This window comes from Cibotium barometz, chromosome 4 (assembly GCF_041138505.1).
Source record: "Cibotium barometz isolate CiBa-2024 chromosome 4, ASM4113850v1, whole genome shotgun sequence".
NCBI lineage: Eukaryota > Viridiplantae > Streptophyta > Polypodiopsida > Cyatheales > Cibotiaceae > Cibotium > Cibotium barometz.
The window spans coordinates 53,419,997-53,425,532 of record NC_141049.1 but is presented as its reverse complement, the minus strand read 5'-3'; positions in this window follow the sequence as shown (position 1 = coordinate 53,425,532).

Genomic DNA, 5,536 nt, shown 5'->3' with positions numbered 1-5,536 from the left:
GGCCAACATTGAGAAAGCTACCATCGACTTTGTAGAAGTAATTTTTGTTAATGGCATCATTGAGGAGCTACTAAACCTATAAAAGAGGGAGGACATAAAAACCTCATAAGGTGGTATAGTTGGGCTAAGTATAGATATGTGGGTGCAGATGGAAGCATAAGTGATGAAATAATTTACGTGGCTGGGAGGATTGATAAGCAAAAGAAACCTCAATGCGTAAAAGATATGCAACCAAAAGAAACCTTAGTGCTTAAGAGACTTGTAACAAAAAAAAAAAGTAAGGTGGAGGGCAATGTCTAGAGGGACTTTTGAGTTGCATGTGGGGATTTTAAACAAGGTATATATATTTAAAGTACAAAGCTTAAATGTTGATGAAATATACAAGTGGGGAACAAGCCCTTAGCAAGAGGCTGTAAAAAATCTATAAATGTGAGAGAACCTGTGAAAAGGTGAGAAGTATCTAGTGGGAGAGAATAAAGGGTAGCATGAGGAGATTTAGGAGGTGTGGAGATATTCTGGGAGAGGTGGAGAGAATCAAGCAAAAGAGAGTGAATCAAGGAGAAATCAGTGGGATTAGATGCTTGGATGTAAACCCTATAAATTGAGGCATTGGCCTAATGAGAATTTGCTGGTTTTTGATTATCCATGCCTACATTAAGCTATCAGTTAATTGCTCACTAATCACATCTTAATTATCATTTAATCTCTTTATTAATGATGTTGATTCTAGCATTTGATCCACCATAGCTCATCACATTGCTGTAATTTTAACATGGTATTAGAGCCTAGCCTAGAATCCATCAAAATTATGAGCCCATTATCTAACTAATTAGGATTAGTAGATGATTAAGAAATAATCACTTTTTTAGTTATTTTCAAGTAGCTCACTGTACCCCCAGCCAGTGAAGGGGCTTGATCTCCCTCCAAGAGCAACATTAGGGCAAGCCACTTGAGCCATACATAGCTAGCCTCCCCACAGTCCACAGCCAAGCGAATCGGCGCAACAAACCGCCAAGAAACGCTCACAATTTTTGCTAATTTGCAGGCGCCATTTTTTTGAGGAAAAATGATATCTCTTCTTCTCCAGTTGTAATGGGTCTAATTCCTCTTCGCCCTAGGGGTTTTCAAGGGTGCTCTACAAGCTGGTGAAGACCGAATTTGATTTGATCAAGTCTACAGTGAGATCCAAGCTCTTCATCAAATCTGCAGGTGACTTTGGTAAAACAGAGATTAAGCATTCAATGTTTGGTCAAATCTTGTGTTTGTTGGCTTAATCCTCTACTAGACTAATTGCTATTGATGGCCTTGAAAGGATTTGAACTCATTTGAACTCTAAGGCCTCAGATCTAGGCTCCCTGCATACTCTGTTTTCTGCACACAAAATAGAGGATTAATTTGCTAATCAATGATTAATCAGTGCTAATCACTATTTTTTGGTACAGCTGAGGGTTCAAATTAACCATTAGGTATTTGATACAGATCCCTATAACTTCGGATTGCAATTCGGAGATGGTTTGATACTCCAACCATTCTGTACAAATTGGTTACCCTTGATTTAATTTTTGGTAAAATTATGTTGATAAATTTGTGGTAATCATCATTTTGCATTTACCCCTTGGTTAATGTGTGCAAATCACACTCAAATTCAATATTATTCATAGCCAGAGTTGCATTTTGGGAATGTGCATAAGAATGAATGCTATATGCATTATGTATTGGGCACATTACATCATTGTAAAAATGGGATCAGACACTACCCTCGTCCTGAATAACGCAAGAGGCAAGACCTCCCGCATAGATTTGGGTTTGCATTGCATAATGACACAAGATAAATATTAAAAGCCCAAAAGAACTGTCAACAATACATTAAAACATGTTGCTCGCAAGAACTGTCAACAATACATTAAAACATGTTGCTCGCAACAAGAACTGTCAACAATACATTAAAACATGTTGCTCGCAACAAGAACTGTCAACAATACATTAAAACATGTTGCTCGCAAGAACTGACGGTCAAGCTCATGGCCCCAGCCATGAAAGAAGAAGAACATCTCTTTTCAAGAGGAAGATCCACACCGAGAAGAAGAGCTAGAGGAAGCATTGAAGGAAGACATGGACGTGTGAAGAGAAGCTGCCACACGACAAGAAGATGTGGCTCCAAGAAGTGAGGAGCCATATGAAAATCTGAGAGAGAGAGAGAGAGAGAGAGAGAGAGAGAGAGAGAGAGAGAAACCCCACAACCCAATGTAACTTGCCCCAACAGACTAAAACCACCTCTGAGCCACCGATGATGTAGGCCATGTGGTAGATGTATGTGTGAGCACTTTAGTCAAGGAGGTCACGGGCACTTGTAGTAGCCTTGGATAGAGAGAAAGAGAGTGTCAAGGACTATGAGTTTAGGGACTTGAGGCACTGGTCGCGGACTACCAAGTAAGAGGGAAACTTGGTATAGGGTCCAGGTGTGCTAGGAGTATTCACTTGAGGGGAGGTGTTGAAATATACAATTGAATAGGGTGTGTGCGGGAACAAGCCCTTAGCAAGAGGCTATAAAAGAGAATCTGTAAATGTGAGAGAACCTGTGAAAAGGTGAGAAGTATCTACTGGGAGAGAATAAAGGGTAGCATGAGGAGATTTAGGAGGTGTGGAGATATTCTAGGAGAGGTGGAGAGGTGGAGAGAATCAAGCAAAAGAGGTGGAGTGAATCAAGGAGAAATTTGTGGGATTAGATGCTTGGATGTAAACCCTATAAATTGAGGCATTGGCCTAATGAGAATTTGCTGGTTTTTGATTATCCATGCCTACATTAAGCTATCAGTTAATTGCTCACTAATCACGTCTTAATTATCGTCTACATTAAGCTATCAATTAATTGCTCACTAATCACGTCTTAATTATCGTCTACATTAAGCTATCAGTTAATTGCTCACTAATCATGTCTTAATTATCATCTACATTAAGCTATCAGTTAATTGCTCACTAATCATGTCTTATCGTCTAATCTCTTCTTTGTTAATGATGTTGATTCTAGCATTTGATCCACCATAGCTCATTACATTATTGTAATTTTAACAAATGTGTGTGTGTGTGTGTGTGTGTGTGTGTGTGTTTGAGTGGATGTGTGTAATAAAGAAATATATGAGAAAATTAAAGTACAAGGCTTAAGTGTGTGTGTGTGTGTGTGGATGTGTGTAATAAATAAATATATGAGAAAATTTAAAAAATGAAAGTGCGTAGGTATGCATAACTAAAAGATGTGTGTGTGTGCTTGTTCTTGTGCTTGTGCTTGTGTGTGGGGGGTGTGTGTGTGTGTGTGTGTGTGTGTGCGCACGTGCGTGTGCTTGTGTACATGTGTGTGTGTGTGTGTGTGCATGTGTGCACGTGCATATGTGCGTGTGTTCACATATGCACGTGCATGTGTGCACTCGCACGCGTGTGTGTAAAAAGCTTAAATGTGTGTATTTGTGTACATGCATGTGTGTTTACGTGCATGTGTGTGTAGACATACACATAAACATGCATGTGTGTGTAGACATACACATAAACACACATGTGTGTGCATACATGCATGATCATGTCATGTGTTGCAAAATACTTTTGTATATGCCTTGTAAGTTTGAGAAGTCATTGTACTATTATGAAATTTGTCCTAAAGGCCAATAGGAGTCTTTTACAAGCGTTAATTAAGTATATCTTATATTATTCTTTGTTTTTTTGTTTTTTTGGAAAAGTGCCAAATGAATCTTTGCAAACGAGCTTACATCCGTTCTTAAAGTCTTCCACAAAGCAACCAAGCTTCATTAAATGTCACTTGTAACCCTTGCTCTACCATTTGTCCAATCGATACCAAGATCTTTGTAATAGAAGGCACATACAACACTTCTAACATGGTCTTCACTCTACCATCATGCATCCTTAATGGCACACTCCCAACATGAGTAATAGGATGCTATGTATCATCCCCTATAGTAACATAACCCTTGACTGTGTAGGCAAGTCATGTGGTTTGATGCTCCTAAATCCATCTATACCATGTCTCATCCACTTCACTATGTGAAGTCATGTTGCTCATAACACGTTTCATAGCAGCAAAAAAAATGATTTGCATTTGTATCATTACTAGATGATGCATAATTCCCATGTTGAACCCTTCCACCAAGCATGTTATTTTGCTTCTTGTAACAGTCTCTTACCATATGACCAATCTTGCCACAATAGTGATAGTTAATCCCATGATTTTTTTGTTGTTAAGGTTTCCAATGACCTCTTTCTCTAGAGTTAGATCTCCCCCTACCTCGAGGATATGGTCATGTACCACCTTTTGCATCATACAAGGGCTGAAATTTATGTTGTGGTGGTCTATTTAACCAACCACGCCCACCTGTGTGTCCTCTAGATGAGGATTTCCCCCTGCCTCTCACACCTCTATGTGTGTAGAATGTCTGGTCTCTTGTATGACCATTGCTACTAGATGATGTACCTAATCCAAGCTTCAACTCTTCCATAATAATCAACTCCTTAAAGTCTAGGGGATCACCACCTCTCATTCTGATAAATGTGTCAACTAACTTGTACTCCTTACCCAAGCTATTCAATGTAATAGCCATAAGACCACTATCATCCGTATAGGTGCATTAATAGATGTAAGTGCATCTGCACATCCCTCGATCTCCTGCACATAATCATATATGATCATGTTGCTCCAAGTTATGCTATGCATCTTTTTCTCTTCAATTGAAGCTTCCTTTCCTGTGTATTGGTGTCATATAATTTCACCAAAGTGTCCCCTACATCATTGAGATTATTCCCATCTTGGATATGACATAACATCCCATTTTATCAAACAAATTGATAAAATGCAACACCTTGAATGCTCTTTCCTCGCTCTTTCTGACCAATTTCTATGTGCTACAAGTTGTGCCAGAGTTATACTAGCCACGTGTGAACCCTTGGCTCCACCTCATCACCTAACACCAAGCTCCAAGCCTTTCAAAAAGTTTGTCATGTGGTACTTCCAAATCTAAAATTGTTCTTGTTAAGCTTTTCACCACAACAATTTGCACGGGACCATCACCCATCTTGGCCAAACACAATGCTCACTGGCACTCAACAAATCAACTAAATGTGATGCAATGCAATGCATACTCCTCACCACATGCACATGTAAAAACTCTTGATAATGGCAATGTCTCTTATACATCAACCAACTCAACCATGAATACATATAGAATACATGAGACACATTATATACATTTCCATAAATACATGTGCTTTGATCACCACAATGCCATCCATACATGTCATAATTTCCAAGGTGATATTGATTGAGATTTGAGACCACTTATGCATACTTATTGTTTTTTAAAAATTCTATAAATCACCCTTGAATCAATCCTCCATACTCACCAAGAGCTCATAAACATGTAGGTACATGCATAGACCTCATATACATCTCATATACATCACATAAACATGTAGGTACATGCAAAGACCTCATATACATCACTTGGAGTAGTTCGGGAGCTTAGTTAAGCTCATA